The sequence below is a fragment of the Ascidia mentula genome, chromosome 4, assembly GCF_947561715.1.
Source record: "Ascidia mentula chromosome 4, kaAscMent1.1, whole genome shotgun sequence".
Taxonomy (NCBI): Eukaryota; Metazoa; Chordata; class Ascidiacea; order Phlebobranchia; family Ascidiidae; genus Ascidia; species Ascidia mentula.
In genome coordinates, this window is record NC_138569.1 from 1,974,489 (window position 1) to 1,992,436 (window position 17,948).

The window sequence follows — 17,948 nt, forward strand, 5'->3', positions numbered from 1 at the left end:
TTCTTGCACAAACTGCGCAAAATTGCTTGACAAAACATATAACGGTCTGTATAATGTTGATGTACCTTTAAGCCTATTTTGAAGGAGGTAAGCGCTAAATCGTATTATCTGTGTGTTGCATGTCACACATTTTTTGGGCATTGCGTTGATGTATATACAAAAATAAGGCTAGTCAACTTGCAACAATTGGTTGTAAGAGTCAGAAAAAGTTCGTAATGTGACGTCATACAACAAAATGCATAATGTGACGTCATACAACAAAATGGACCTCACAGCAATCTTGCGCGCTCATGCTTTTGAGAGGACAGCACCCATGATTTATAAATTTTCTGAACACTTAAAATTGACCGCGTTGTATGTAGCTCGTTTGCGACATCTTGTGATCGATCGATTCAAATGCCAACATCATTTGAAACGGTTTTCAATCCGATGGCAGATGATATATATATATGCTACATATGCTGTTATAAAAGAATTGTTTTTGTGTGGATACATAACATGCAAAACATAATAAACATAGCAACAGTTTTGGTGGTATTGTTAAATTTGTTCGTCTCTTACTCAAATTAAGAATACTTTTTGTTTATCAGTAAGGATTTCGTAGCGCGCGATTGACATCGGTCAAACGTCCGCCCATATACGAAAATGAAAACCTGACCTGTATAACATGGATTCGGTTACAAAATATTGTTAAAAAGAAAGAAAACTTCACATTTTTCACGTTTTTAGAGTTTTTTTTATTCAGTGTTGCATTTTTAACACCTCAGAGCCAACGAATGTCAAACTCGCATTGTAATACCCAGGACTAAATGGGAATGAAAGCAACAATATTCAAAAATATTTTTTTGTATTCGGTGTTGCAGTATATTTTATACAAAAAAATACACCGCACTAAATCACAACCAGAATGTTTGTAGAATTTAAGTTGGAAAAAATACAAGCTCTGCGTAGATATATTGCAAAGCCAAGTGGCACAAATTCCAAAAGTAATAAATTAATGACAATAACAATTAACGAATTCTGTGAGCTGAAGACTCTTGTACACCTCTGTGTGGATGCACCTATAGTTTGGTGCCCAACAGATGACGGTGATTGTGTCTCCACAAAGTGGAAGTCTTTGCCTGGCTGTATTGATCAGACCTTTCAGGTCGAAACAGTGGTCATCTGTCTGCAGCTCACAGATTTCATATTATTGGCTTCACTTTGCATAAATAACAATTTACGCAGCACTAAAGGACACAAAAGTGTAAAAGTGCGAAATGAATTGGCTTGAAACATCGTGGGTCTTAAAACAAAAATTAAAACTTGGTAAAATATTACAACACCAGATTGAGAAAAATTTCTATCATTCTGAATTTCAAAATTTGTTTGCACCGGATATTTGAAGACAGAGAACAAAATTTCATTTCTTTTCCGTTTCAGTGGCTTATCTTCCATCAAAAATTTTATCTGAAACGTCAAGTGGGATTGTCGAGACGTCGTCGCAAAACGAGGTAACCAATCATTACATTTGAAATACGTAAAGAAATGGAGCTTTTCATTACAATCAGTTTTACATCTATGAATGAACTTTAAGTTTATATTGTCTGTGGTTTGCTTTCACAGCCACATCGACCTACACAATTAATTACGGTCCGAGATACATTTGACCGACTTTTTAAAACGCAAAAAACAAACTTTCAAACCAATGCGGAACCTTCTCAATTGTGTACCTGTTGGTCAATCTCCCAACTTATTACAAAGTTATGTTTTTGCATTCCGATGTTAAAAGAAGCAGACTTCACACTGAAAAATTTCTGTTTTTCGCATTTTTTCAAGTTCTGATTCTGTATGTTCCATTATGATTGTTATCTTTACATTTTGTCGCATTTTGTTGAGACTATGTTACCTACAAGACAAGCTTCGTCCCAGTTTCCTTGGCCGTTGCAAAATGCCGCTCCCACGTCACACGCAACTACGTCCGTGTAATTATAGACAATCTTACCACTTTCTTGTGTACAATTTCCACATCCAATAATTTCATTGATGTTGCATTGAGCTGAAGCCACAAATAAGTCAAAAATAAGTCTACATGTCAATTTGTACGTCGATACTTTACAAGACACACATGCATATTTCTCATCAATTCGTTCTTGTCTGCTATGTTTAGTAACGTTACAATGACAAAATAAACTGGTGGTAAGAAGGGCATTAATGAGTGAAAAATCAGGTAAAGCAGCGAATGAAAATTCATCGTCAAAATTTAAAAAAAATATCTCATGATTTGGAAAACTTTAGACACAGCTAGGGTTGATTTTAATTTTTGTGGTCAACATAGAAAATTAGGGCATATATTTGCGAAAAAATATTTTTAAATATACCATTTGCTGTAACCTGGCATTATAACCACGTTTACCTAGACGAGAGCCTTTAAAAAGGAAAGACCCATCCTCCAAACAAGTTCCATTCATCGATCCAATATACCCTGTATTACATTCAAACTCGCATGTTTGTCCAAGGTTACAACTCCAGCCAGGTAACATCTTTACACTTTGACAATTTGTGCCGCAGTCTGAAAAATCTGAAACAACGACTATGATTATTCCGCTTGGTGGTGGTACAGAGTCGCATTATCACTTACCCGCGACAACAACAAACTGTGTGCTGAACAACAGTTTTCTATCAAAAGCATGGGCAGACATGACAACTGAACCATCACCAATTTGATGAAGTCCAAATGGCATTTCAAAACTTTTGAAATCGTCCGCAATCACACTAAAAATGTGTTGCAACGTTTGTCTGTGTGGGATTATTTAGTTGTATTCCGCTCCCTTAAACACGAACAATGTGAACCAGACAGATTTGTAGATGTAAATAAATACACAAACGGCTTAATTGTTTCAAACAAATTGTTTGAGGTAAAGGTTTAGCTGTTGGTTATTAAAATAGTATAAAAATGGCTTTCGCCTGCATAGGCGTCATCATTTTTTGTAAGATTAAAACATTCGCAAAAAAAAAAATAACAAAAAGTTCTTCTTAAATTGATTAAATGACGTTTCCTTTTGTCCCGTGTCTCTAGTACCCAACTATTAACTGCACTACAATACAGGGCCTTACGATTCCGTTGATACAAAGATTAGTTAGTGCGAACTCACATGAACACACAATGTCGAAACCATGCGCAGCATGAACACGCGTTGTTACGCAACATTGTACGTCATGGAAGCAAGGTTGTGTGTTTGTGAAGATAAATGGCTGAACTGCACACAAGCCAGGAAAAAACATCCCAAATATTATCCACCCAGGATTAGTTGACGGAATTTATTGGTGTTTCATTGTTGTGCCTTATTGTTGTATTACACCTTTTGTCATTACTGGCATCACGTACAATGTTGTGTAACAACGTGTGTTCATGCTGCGGGTGGGTTCTACGTCAAGGACTATTCTATTGTATTCTATAGCATTTGAGGAACCAACGTACTTGGCAAATGCACAACATCCCAACCGCCACTTGCGTTGCACCAAGCTATAGCAGTTTGCATTATCTTCGAAGTTCAGGTCAACAGATTCAGAAAAGTCTGCTTGTGCGATGGAAGTGTTTTGTGGCCAACATTGGTCCACGCCATAAGCGTTGCACGTAACTACAAAAATAATTTATTTGTGGGTATGTAAGTTTGTTGAAAACTGGTGATAGATTACCTATTGTACAGTTGTTGGTGACGTTGTAATCCGCATTTGCTTGGCAAATACCTACTGCTGAGCCATGGTAACCGACATTGCAGTAAAATGTTGCGTTGCAACCAACTTATCGGCAAGGTTCCCCAGACGATTCGTTAAAGCTAACAGACCTAGGAGCGCTGCACACCAACATCGCAACGTGCGATTGGCCATCAGCATGACCTACGATGATTCAACAAGCGCAACCTCCATACGATCCCGACCATCTCCAACAAAACCACCACGTTAGGACTGTCCTCGGGACGTTTAAGGTCTGTCGATGTGGATCAAAGGAAACGTTCTAAGAACCGAGTTGGCGTTTGCGTTTCGATGGTTTTGCTTTGGCCAGCACGGCCGGGTGTCCACCTTTTCGTCACATGCAGCTTGTCGCAACCCATCACCTCACAGTGCGACTGGCTGCGATCCTACGACAGACGGTGATTCTCCGTGAAGAAATCACCTTTACATGGGCGCCTGACTCGATAACCTTTATGGTTTTATCGGTGCCCATGCCATTTCATTTCCTTGTATATTGTTGCTTTTTTTCGAAAAATAAACATGATTTGATTTTAACAGAATTGCTTGCAGAACATTCTGCACAACATTAAAACAGTTTGTAAAAACACAACCTTTAAAGAGTTACATCTATATAAGTATTCTGAAAATAACAATTGAGGAAAGAAATTATAGCTAGACTTTTAAATCACAAAGTTTCACATGTCGGTTTGACAGTGAATATCAGGCATTCAAGGTTGTTGTAGATTCAAACCTGAAACTACTTGAAACGACAAAGTATCAGAAACAAGAGAGTCAGTTTCAATTTTTACAGTAAGAATATTGTCTTCAGCTTGCACTCCAATGTTGAAAAACAAAGTTATTAAGTTGGTACCGAGTCTTTCGCTGTAAATCAAGGTTAGATAAATATCATGTAAGTTGAACATAAACCAATTTAAGTACCTGCTGCACGTTACACGTGACTCGTAATCAGTCGAGAGGTATTTTGGGCAAAAGCACTCTCCGTCTGATGTACCGGAAAAAACTACCACTTTCTCGAAGACAATCATGATCTGTGACACTATTTTTCCTTAATTTGAACAACAGCTATTAAAATATCACAAAAAAAAATTCAAAACGTTTTCAGGGTTAAAAGATACAAAGTCGTCAATGTAAACTTGTGAATAACGAGCAAAATAGCTGGTCTTTTTGCAAATGTGGTAAGAATCCTATAATTAATCTGGTTATTTCCGACCTTTTCGTTTATATACCAGTCTCCCTGAAAGTATACGGTCCATGTCGAGTTTGTACGGCGCACTGAGTCATAAAGCAGGGGAAAAAGGCATCTGTTTGATCAACGTGTATAACATCGTGCGACTTGGGAGCGATTTTTTTAATATTGATTTTCTGTTGTGATGGAAAGATGCCTATCTGTACAACATTTGCTTTAATATTGTGGAGTAGTTCGTTAACTTGTGCTTTATCTCAAGGTAAGTTTGTAGATTTACAAAAGAATTGTGCTACTATGGTCAATATTTCGCTGGTTTATAGACAGGCTATACTTTCTAACTATACTTTCTAAGCTTACGTACCTACTTATTGATTTGATTCGACCTGATATAGAAATGCGTTTAGTCAACAGTGAACAGGACCACTGGGAACCAAATCGTAGAACTTGGGCTAGTGGTTATGCGGGAACACTCTACTCGTTAACATGCAGTAACCAAACTGGCGATTTGTACGGAGCTGTGAAATGGACAATATATTTATCAAATGGAATCAATGACACCGCTCGATATCAGTTAACAAATCCACACATTCTCCAGAAGGTCCAAAACTTTACTCATTGGTGGTATGATACAGAGCTGACCGTGGACAATTCATATGTAACGACTAAGTTTGTGATAAACATTCCTCTCAACGATACATTCAACAACAGCTTTCTGGTGGTAATAAATGGGAATTGTGTTGAAAAGGAAAGATCAGTTAACATATCCATTCAAGGTGGTGTTGTAATTGTTTTTACCATGTCTGCCCTGCGTGCCACCTTTGGCACGCTATAAGTGACTGTTCATGGCACACAAAGTGATATAGACTTTACCATACCAAAGTAATATAAATGTAGATATATCTGTTAGGCGCACTTCCTTCAATACGTTACCGATTTCTGATTTACATCTTTCAGAAAAATGCGACAAAACATGCAATATTTATTAACATTACAATTAAAGCGTTAAAACGTTTAAAAACCAAAACTTGTAGAAGTTTTGACATTTTGTCATAGCCATCTAGCTCCATAACCAGTGAATCCCGCGGATATTGTCATCCGTTAAAAGTCAGAAGCTGGGACACGACTTTTCATGTATTTTAAGGGTCGTTCAATTAAATACCATTTTTTCCAAATATACTTAGGAAATTGTCAACTTACTGAATAAAGTGTTTAAACTTTTCTTTAGAATTCAATTCGTATCGACAATATTAATACTAAAATGTATGCCTTTTAATTATTGTTGATGACAAAAGTGATGAAAATGTTGTAAAACTCTTCAGATGAAAAACGAAAGCTGGTTCTATTGCATTATCATTCTTCTGCTCCTTTTTTTGCTTTAGAATTAACAAAAAGTAAAAAAAATAAAATATTTCAACGTTTTTTAACTATGGACCATGTCATGTTTTTAATTTCGGTATTGCTTCATCTATCAAAAAGACGCAATGTTCTCTTTGTGTCAAGCATATTGTGCGGTTTACAGAAGGACACCGGAAAGTTGTTGACATCAATTGTTGGCCTGCTATTGTTTTAGGAAAATCGGTTGTAATGGTGGAAAAAAATGCTTTGCGCCAGGAGTGTTTGTTGTACAAATTACCCTTGTGGCAGCGGTTGACTTATTTCGTTTAAGACTTGATTTATGGAACACTTGCAATTGTCAGCAACCACAACCAGGGGCTTTATCATTCTGTGAATCCAATTTTCACGTCACTATAATTGAATTTACAACATGTTACATGGTTACTGTAGACATTATACATACGACATTTTGCATTAGTAAGTTTGTAGCAATGATTTATTGAAGCATTCCCAAAAAAGCTATCCAACGATCAACAAGCACATATTCATGGTTAAAATTAGTGTCATGCTTGGTCTTTTAACTAAAGCACTGCTTAATTTGTGTTTAAAGATTGTCTCAAAAATCTTGGCAAATTGGTTGTGAAATCATCAAATCCAACCTACAACGAAAATGGACAGTTCGGTTGTTTAAATAATGGCAAGCTCTTCTACAATGATGGAACAGAGTTAATTGATACGAACACAACTTGTTTAGAAAGTGCTGAATGGTTTGGTCAAAAAAACTTACAATGCTGGTCAGGTATAGGTTAAAGTTGTTTTTTGTCTGACACAATACAATTTTTTTTTCGCAAAATGATAAAAAATATTACAGGTCTACGAGTGTGAGTTTATTGCAGTTTAGATGTTAACGCAAACCATAAATAACACCACAACCGCTGCCTTGATTTTTAGTGTTGATTTGATGATTTTGACAGGTCAAAAAATAATCGATTTATATTTTCAGCTCCTTTGGTTACCTTATCAACAAACTTAACCAAAAATCATGGAATGGAAAATAGAAGTGTGGAACTATCATGCCAGTATATGGAAACAACTCCTTATGGAAACTTTACAAATTATTACTTAGGGTTTGAAAACCGAACAACAATGGTAAAATTTGTTGTTTAAAGTTGAGCAAAAATGTTTTGTCTTTTAAAGTCTCACGATATGCGTTTACTGTAAATTTATATTTGTAGAATCGCAACATAACAATTGAGCTCAGCCGTTCATTAAATGGTGTGAATGTATTATGTCAAGCTGATACTCCCTACACACAAATATACACCGATACTGGAAAGTCGAATGTAATTACTCTGGATGTATTATGTACGTATAGCATTTGGTCCGATTTCTATTTAACCAGCACCATCTTAACACATAAGTTGGGCCACATCATTTGCTACTTTCCAGACAAACCTTATGATGTAATGGCTTCCATCGACAACAACAATCCTTCCATAATCACAAATGGTTTAACGGCGTTACTGAATTCAAGTCAAACAGTTACATTTTTATGTACAAGTGATGCAAATCCAAAAGCAAATTGCTCTTGGATGATGAACCAAACAATATTTTCATCACCTTGTATTACACAAGAAGATATTATTCAATCAACAAATGTCTCATGTATTGCCAGTAATGATTATGGTACTTTAACAAGTTCCATTTTAAACATTGAAGTAGTGAGCAATAACAGTAAGTCCCAAAAACAAGTGTTTACGCAGTAATGACGTATGCTTTTGATTTTTCACCGATTAAACAGGAGTTCCTATGATATCAAACAACAATAACACCAGACCCAAGGAAGGGGAAACGTTAAGTTTTAAATGTAGCGTTGAATATCAAAACGAGCTTAATACGAAAATAACTTGGATCACACCTGCTACAACTTTACACGTAAATACACTTGATTTTCAAAATGTGTCAAGATACGACTCTGCAAAATATGTCTGTGAAACGGCCGACGATTTTGGATCATTTTCAGTTTACATGAATTTAAGCGTATTATGTAAGTAACATTTTTGATGAGATTAAAAAGTGCAATACCATGTTTGAGTGTAAGTAAAGTAATGATTTTGATGCAAATGCATAAAATATTCAGATCCTCCTGAAGCAACCTCTAATAATGTGATATCGTGCTTGTGGAACGATGTAGCAAATGAAACCTGCAGATTTAATTACACTTCCAATCCGATTACAAGCGACTTCATCTTATCACAAAACGGTAAATGTAAATTTTAAAAAACTGTTACTTGTAAGTGAAACTTTTCAAGTTTACTTTCGTTTGCAGAAACCAATGTAAATTGTACTGAATGTGCAATTAAAATAATCGATGATCAGCATCAAAGTTTTTTACTGTTACTTAAGGCAAGTCATGCTTTACTTTACGAATATGTCGCTTATATGCAAATATTACAGCGTAAATCGTGATGGTTTCGCTGCAGGCAAATTTAAAATCCTTTAACGGAACCAACTATTTTACGTCTATATTTAGTCGACAGGCGAAGATGAAACATTTTTGCTACAAATATTTTCAAACGAATTTCAAAAAAACATTCTTCAAGCTGAGATTAAAGTTTTTGTGGATTATATTCCATCCGATCCTGCTATTATTATTGCGGTCAGTGTTAGTGTTGGTGTTTTGCTTATACTGGGACTTGCAGGAGGAGTGATTTGGTACAAAAGAAGAGGTGGAAACCGAAAAACAGGAAAAAATTTGTTTCTAAGTGTGGAATTTTTTAAAAATTAGTCAATTACTTTCGCTCCACGTAATTGGTTAGAGTAAAACATTCTTTTTATCTGCTTTGATCAAGTGCAGAAATGCAAAAAGTCTATCTTTGATTTCATTGGTAGAAAAAGAAAATGTTTACCAGAATGTAACGTTTGATTCAACTCCCAAAGAGGACTTTTATGGTAAACTAATCATTCTCATTTCACGCTTTCAGTTAACAGTGCCTAACATGCCTTATTACACAGATACAGAAATCAAATGTTTGGAAATGGAAAAGAAAATCGTTAGTTCAGATCCACAAATATATGGAAATTAAATGAAACACTTCAGAATGAATGCAATGGGAAAACTTGTTTTTCAATTAACTGCGTAAACTGTATTAATGTAGAAATGATAACTTGAGCTCTTTACCAGCGCACACGTTACTATATTTACGCAATCTCATAAAAATTAGATGTACCTGTGCCAGTGGAACTTACTCTGACACGAAGTTTTGCACCATCGAAAATGTCTTATTTTGTTGGTTGCTTTCGTTTCGAATCGCTATGTTCGCAGAAATGTTGTATTGTCACTTTTTACCGTGTGCGTTGTAGTGACCAGCAGATATTGTTGACTAGTAGCTGTGACGTCACTGTGTAGAACGAAAAACTTTCAGATGTGCTAACGCTTGTTATTTTCAATTTTTCACGCATATTTTTATTCGTAACGTTTGGTACACTTGCAAGCAGGGTGTCGATTTATGCCTTTTTCGCCATTCTAGGTGTTCGACACGCGACGCCACTGTTCGACACGGGCGGCGTGAATAAATTTTAAGTAAGAAAAAACTTTGTGACCCGGTGTAGTAGTATTTTCTCCGGTATACAGAACCACGAACAGACCAACGCTATTGTTATCTACGCCAACAATTTTTCTATTAACATGTAGTTGTCAATTTTTGCCGTAGATGCTGTTGGCAAAAGTACCCGAAGACGTTGGTGCCACTATAAGTCGTTAATTTCAAACCACAAACAATTATTTGGGAAGAAATTTGTATTTCGAGCCACTATCAAACAATATTATTTAACTGAACGGTTACGTATGCTGAAAACATAATGGCACTATCGTTTGGGAAGCCCACCTAAAATAAATTTGTCCGTTTAAAAGCTCTATTATGTTTATGCTTTGAAATTTCTACCAGCATATAAACAAATTTGCAGATATGGCAATTTACCGGTTTATAGAAGACACTTTTTTATTTGAAGGAAATACTTTCATACAACATTATTGTCTGCTGAATCTTTAAATTATTCTATTCGAGTAAAGGCTTTGTTTAGCCAGACAGTGGGCAATCCAGATGTTGTCAAACCGTGGATCTGTGTTATTCCGAGCATAGAACTGTTTTGTTCATCAAGTGAGTTTAATGTTACCAATGACGTGTTTTTCATAGTTTTTGGCGTCACAGCAGCATGCCTTGGAATTTTTTCGGGTTTGGTTTTGACGACTCTTAAAGATGAAGTGCGAAAATATTTACAAGTTTCAATATTTTTTTGAAAGGTAGGGTTTTCGCTACCCAATATTCGACATTTCCACAAAAATTACAAGGTCCTATACAGAATACGACGTTGCCTGCTGATATATTGTTTACAAACATAACAAATGAAACTGTTTTGTTCCCAATTGTCGATATATCGTCCCAGCCGTAGCAGTAATGTTTAGGTTTGATTTATTCGGCCATTTTGCAGCGACTGAGCAAACAATCAAAGTGAAAGTGATTTCGTTTGCACAGTGACGTCACAGCCTTTAGCCAACAACATCAGCTGGTAGGTTGCTGAGGAAGTCGAGCTTCTACAATCAAATTTAAATGTTTACTTTGTCTTTGCAAGTATGTTGGAAAGCAGCATTCTTGTAAACATTCATAAAATTATGTAAAGAACTGAGATAGGTGAAATTCCTGTTTTTTTTACCGTAGCTGCCCTCAATGTTTTGTCAGTGTATGAAAATGGTACACGTGTTGTTTTGAAAAGCAGATGTTGCATCCGCTTTGTACACAGTAAAGGCCGAACCGCTGTACACCTAAGCACAATGCAGGGTTCTTCTAGATGACAATTGCTTCCTGTTGTCATGTTTACGTTTGGTGGACATGCAAAACCACATGATCAAAAATCTACAAGCAAAGATTGATTCCTCTCTCCCATATGTAGAGGTTCCAAATTTTCACGTCAGTAATCTACCTGATACCACGGTAAATTCCGTACTCTCAAACGTTGAGCTTTCATAGACATTTCCATCGTTTAGCCCAAGTGGACCAAATATGATTCCAAAACGCACGATTTCATCTTCTATTGTTGTACTGAAGAAAGCAATTCCAAAAATCGCATAATAGCACAAAATATTAACTGGGTCTGTCGATTTCATTTCATTTGCGGTTTACATACAGTTTTGCCCAATCTTAACCTGGTCAATTTGAAAAGACATTTGGAAGTCTGACTTATACAAACCCACGATTATATAGTGGCAGTGTTTCGTGTGGTCTGTTTCATCATTTTTTAGCGTAGACCCTGAAAGTAATTTATAACTCATTTAATAGAGTTTTTACGACTGAAATACAATCGAAGAGTTTTGCGCAACCATTACAAATGTTTTGCAACGTGGCCAACAAAACCATAAAACCACTTAGGCCAACATTCGCCAGTTTCATACAAACAAATTTATTTCCCGAATAGCAACTGGGTTCCATAGCAAAGCAATCGGCGAGGATGAATGTTTATACATTTAACTATACCTTTTTCGTGCTTGTGCTGCGCAAAATCGCTTGGTAAAACGTGTAGCGGTTCGTATAATGTTGATGTACCTTTAAGTCCTAAAACTATTTTGAAGGAGGTGTGAAATCGTATTATCTGTGTGTAGCATGTCACACATTTTTTGGGACATTGCGTTGATGTTGATACGAATATAAGGCTAGTCAACATGCAACAATTGGTTGAGTCAGTAAAAGTTCGTAATGTAACGTCACAGAACAAAATGCATAATATGACGTCATACAACAAAATGGACCTCACAAAAATCTTGCGCGCTCTTGCTCTTACAGCACCTATGATTGATAATTTTTTAAACATTTTCTCAATGTCGCATAGTTTGCAGACATGTCATCGCATAAAACGCAGTGTTCTTTATTGTTCTGAACATTATTAGTTTCAACGTTTGCACTTCCCGCAATAAAATACTGATTAGCAAACAGAACAGTATGTCACTGACGGTTAATGCCAAGCAGTTATGAAAGTAATTTACGCATTTTCGTTACCGTGGGTTGTTCCAACTCACTGGCGTTGCTGTAATTAGCCCTGCAAAGTATCCAACAGGTGCTTGTAAACAATACCATACAACAACTGTCTCATTATCATACAACAACACGCACAAAAAAGATTCCGGGTTGTTGTATGGTATATAAAAAAACAGAGTCCAAGATAAACGAAATGAAATAAATTGCTAAGTTTGCAGTAGTTCTGCTGACCGGAATGCTTGCTACATTTTTGACAAAACAAACTACCACAAAAAATGATCCGGTCACATTATTTGTTGTTACTGATTTGCGTGGTTTCAATTTTCCAATTGAAAGCATTGTACGTTTATGCGTTGTCATTTGCCATTCCAGTAACAAAACAATTTTATGCAATTACAAGCGTTTTTCAAACATGGTGTCTGCACGAAATAATGTTAACTCTTTAGCGACACCTGGAGTTTTTACAGCATATGGTGAGGGCTACCATTTGGCGGCAGGAATAGAGACTGGTAGCGCACTACCAGATAAACACCTATGGTATTTTTTGACCGTCACGGTTCACACTATGGGATGAAGAAGAAAACAGAACCCACAGGTTTAATTATGGCGAATTTTGAGATATCTGGTAGCTATAAATTAACAAATCTTTTCCTTAAATTCAAAACACTTTTGCTTGTGCTGGGACTTGCAGGAGTGATTTAGTACCGAAGAACGCGAAATGTAACAACAGCCAAGTGTGATTTTGTGTTAATGATTTCATGTTATTGTGTTTGATATATTATATAAGACACCGTAGAAGTAGTATACCATCCTTCGCATAGCAAGACAGGATCGCCCCACTGCGCACGCCCTTATTATTGGCGATCTCAGCTCTCGTATTCTGATCATAAGCTTCACAGACTTCGCAGCCAAGGCATTGCAGCAAAGCTGGATCAGCAACTTTTCCCGACAAGTTGGAGCTAGATCTGAAAATTATATAGAATACCTTTCCTTGTTTCTTGATAGAAAATGAAAATAAACATGTTTACGAGAATGTAGCGATGGATTCAACTGCCCACGGTAAACTTCTCATCCTTAATTGGATCATTTTCAGTTTTATACGCTATTTTCAAAACACAGATACAGAAATAAAAGTTTCATATATTGATAGTCAAATTGTTCCTTATACACCTTAATTTTTGTGACATCGAAGTGGTTTTATCTTTTACCCGCGTGTTCTTGTCTATTACTGTGCGTATCAACTGCACACCTGGTAGTCAGTTGTGGGAATGGTTGTGCTGCACGCCGAGCGTCCTGGAGACAGAGATGAGCTTTTGTAGATGTGTTTTTACTCTTTTTACGTTGTTTGACAGACACCGACAAAGCTTTTTTAGCGAAAAATATATTTCTATAAGTGTCGTCCCTACTTTGATTTACAATTATTTGCAAGTTTACAATGTTTTTTATGTGCCAGTGTAATAAAAAATGTTGTATACGGGGCAGGTCGTTTTGCTATGCATTTTCAATCTTTCTGACAATGCATTTGCAATTGAAGACGTTAGTTTATTTGAATGCCAGCTTCGGTTTTGATGACATTCAAAATGTAGTGCAGAAAAATTAATTTATTTTTGCATCATGAGGTTTTCAGGCTTGGCAGCCCAGGCAATGCAGCCCAGCTGGATCAGCCACTTTTTCCTGACAAGTCGGAACAAGATTTGAAAAATCAAGAGGTTAACTTGAGCTTGATTTTTCAAATCTTGTTCCGACTTGTCAGGAAAAAGTGGCTGATCCAGCTGGGCTGCATTGCCTGGGCTGCCAAGCCTGAAAACCTCATGATCGCGATACGTTAGCTGTGATCGCCAAGCAAGGACCTGCGCAGTGGGGCGATCCTGCCTATCATGCCATTGCATGAAATATTACTGAGTTTATTTTTGCATTTCATCATTTTTTCGAAAATTTGTTTTTGTTTTTATTTTAGCTTTTCATCTTTATAATTTCCACAAAAATTACACGGTCATATACAGAATACGACGTCTCCAGCTGATCTGTTGCTTGCTAACATAAAAAATAAAAAAAGTTTTTTAGTAATTGTTGTTTCAAGGGCAACGTATCGACCCCCAGTAATAGCAGTGTTTAGGTGTAGATTCTTCCAACCCTTTTGTAACGACTGAACAAACAATCAAAGTGAAAGTGTTTTCGTGTATACTGTGACGTCATAGCCTTTAGCCAACAAACAATATCTGCTAGTAGGTTGTTGTGTCGATGAATTCAGAAATCGTGCTTCTGGTCTTTGCAATGAAAAATTTATTTGCATTTAATATTAAATGCTTTGGATAAAAAGACACAAAAAAAATTTAAATTATTGAGAAAGATTTATGAAAACGAATTACATTTAAATGTGGTCAGTTAGCACCATTGCGACATTTATATTCTACAATTACTTCACATAACTTACATATTATCTCCATATCCTATGTATCGAAAGGGGATACCGACTATAAATTCAGTCCCTTACAACTTAAACTTCCACTAAATAATTGAAACGAAACCTCCACAGTTACGAGTAAAGTGTCCCATTGTAGTTTGTTGCCGAAATTGATTAACTAGGTGACAACTTGACCATAGGATAAATTCCTGCCCTTTGCCGATAGAAAACGCAGAAAAACCTCTACGCCCAAACTAGCAGTAGCTTTTTTCCAGCCAAAGTGCGGTTATTCCTACCACTACCTTTAATATGGCTGATAATGAAACTCCCGGTCCAAGTTTGACAGCCACTTCGCAAGGGGGTACTCTATTGGCAGAATCTGAGCTCATAAATGTTACTCCAAGTAATTTACGAACCCCACGCCCTCACTTTTCCGCCGATACCGTTTTTAATGGGGACGACTCTGACCGTTTTCCTTTAGGCGACCGTGCGGGACGGCGGAGTTTAGCAGACCAGGCACCTAAATTGCGTTTGCTGAAATTTCGGCCCAAATTGCCGAAGGCGTGGTTTCGCAGCTTTAAGGCCATTTTGTCAAATTGTCACGTATCGAGCGAGTTTGAGATGTTTAACTACGCGGTTTCCTGTTTGACTCAGGACCAAATTGCCAAGGTGGGAAACGCCATTTTAAATATCGAGAGTGATCGGTTTCCGTATTCGAAACTAAAGCAAGCTTTATTACGCTATTATGAACAGAGCGACATAACACGTTTAAATAAGCTTCTAAACGAGACAAGCTTGCAAGGTAGGCGTCCCACTGACTTGCTTAATGAAATGATTGCATTGTTAAATCATCCGGGCCCATTAGATGCGACTACTGAGAGGCTGTTGAAGCGGTTTTTTACTGATAAGTTGCCTGCTAACGTTCGTCTTATTTTGTCAACGGACTATGAGGATAGTTTGGAGAATCTCGCGTTAAAAGCTGACACTATGATATCTCTCAGTGCGCCGAAACTAGATATTCCTGATTTGGGGAATTCTTTGGCTGTGACTCCATCTGTGTCTTCTGTGTCTTCACAAATGCTAATCAATGATAATGTGGACAGACGGATGAACAAAATTGTGGAGCAAATAAATGCTTTGTCCACACAAGTCCATTCCCGAGCGCGATTTGATACAGGGTTTCGCGGTAGAGAGTTTCGTCCGCGATCGGCTAATTTTCGCCAGCAAATACGCCCCTCAGGCCCGCGAAACGCTTGGCAACCCTCGGGCCAAAGGTGGCAGACCAGGCAAAGATTTGGAAGGCCTGATGCCGGATTTTCGCAGGTTGGTCGGTCTGACCACGGCTGGCCGCGAGGTTCTGGAAACCTGTGCTACTATCATTCGCTTTTTGGTGACGTTGCTAAACGCTGTGACCCACCTTGCCGTTTGAACTATCAGTTCAGGAATAAAAAAAACCTGTAGGCGCCTTTCCACCTAGTTTTGGTCGGAAAGGCGGAATTGAGAAACGTACTTTTTCTGTATTTGATAAGCGTCTTAATCTTTCCTTTTTAGTGGACTCTGGTTCTGATGTAAGTTTGCTTCCCCGTTGGTTTGTTCGGAATAGGTTCTATCGTCAGCATAAAACCTTGCATGGGGTCGGTGGTAATTTCATTTATGCTGATGGGTAAAAACGCCTGAGTTTTGATATTGGACTAGGTCAGACTTTCACCTGGACTTTCTATATTTGTAATGTCGATCAAGCTTTGATTGACAGTGATTTCCTGTATGCCTTTGCTCTGTTGGTTGATGTGCCGAACAGAAAACTTTTGAGCAGACGTGCTTTCCGCACACAGTCAGCTTGCTTTTGCCCCAGGCGATGTTCTGGTGCTCGGCGCGTGCGTGGCTTTAATTTGACGTCACCGCGTTTCACGCATCAGGACCGAGACGTGCGTCAGTCACGTCGGTCGCAGTCTTGTAGTAGACGCAGGGAATTCCCCCGCGGGAAATTACCTTTGCCTGCAGATAGTGGTTTGAGAATGAATCAAAACACAGGGTTTGTGCGAGGAATTAAAAGAGATAGTGATGGAGGACCTAATGCAGTCTTTTCCAGTCAAAAGTCTAAGTTACCAGTTGTTCAGAATAATAAGAAATCTGTAAGCAAAGATGAAAGCAATGAGTTTAGGAGATTATTGCTCGAGTTTCCTTCAGTCCTTGAGCCTTTGTCTTTGGACAAACCGGTTAAGCACAACATTAGACATCATATTATAACTACTGGTTATCCAGTGAGTTGCAAACCCAGGTGTTTGTCTCCTGAAATGTTGCAATTGGTCAATGATCAGTTTGATGAACTTGAAAGAAAAGGAGTAATCAGAGATAGTGAAAGTCTTTGGGCTTCCCATCTTCATGTTGTCTCTAAGAAAGGCGGTGGTTTGAGACTCTGCGGAGATTTTAGGCGAATTAACTCGATAACCCTAAGCATGCAGAGACCAATACCCCATTTAGCAGATTTTGTCAATGGTTTACATGGAAAAACAATCTTTGCAGCCCTTGATTTGAAAAATGCTTTATATAACATTCCTTTGACAGCTGATTCCATTGCCAAAACAGCCATTGTGATTCCTGGAAGAGCTGTCGAATATTTAAGAATGCCTTTTGGCCTTCGTAATGCTCCACAATCATTTCAGGCCTTTATGGACAAAGTTTTAAAGGGATTGTCCTTTGTGTATTGCTACATCGACGATTTATTAATCGCTTCAAGTTCTGCAGAAGAACATAAAGCTCATCTACGCGCTGTGTTGTCAAGGCTTGATGAGTATGGTCTTGAAATTAATGTTGGAAAGAGTGAGTTTGGAAAAGCAGCTTTAGATTTCTTAGGACACAGAATATCAACAAAAGGTTATAGCCCTTTAGGAGAAAAGGTTGAGGCTATAAGAAAGTTTCCCAGGCCTACTACAGTGAAAGAGTTAAGGAGATACCTTGGAATGTTAACTTTTTATCGTAAGTTTATTCCTCATTGTGCAGCACATGTGCGGTTGTTAAACGCAATGCTACGGAAGGATAGCGTAAAGAGAAAGACTCTGCAGTGGTCGCCTGAGGCTATTACAGCTTTTGAAAGATCTAAAGAATTATTGAGCGAGCAAACACTGTGAAATACCCAGAAATCAATGGAAAATTCAGTCTTCTGTGTGATAGTTCTAATTTTGATTTGGGGGCGGTTTTTCATCAGTTCACTGGTGACAGTTGGTGTCCACTCGCTTTCTTTTCCAGAGGCTTAAACGAG

The 17,948-nt window shown here is 37.6% G+C and overlaps 1 pseudogene; it reads left to right on the top strand.

Annotated features, from left to right (window-relative positions):
• Positions 1-11,145: 11,145 nt before the first annotated feature.
• On the top strand, positions 11,146-16,150 carry LOC145897020 (uncharacterized; annotated as a pseudogene).
• Positions 16,151-17,948: the final 1,798 nt, after the last annotated feature.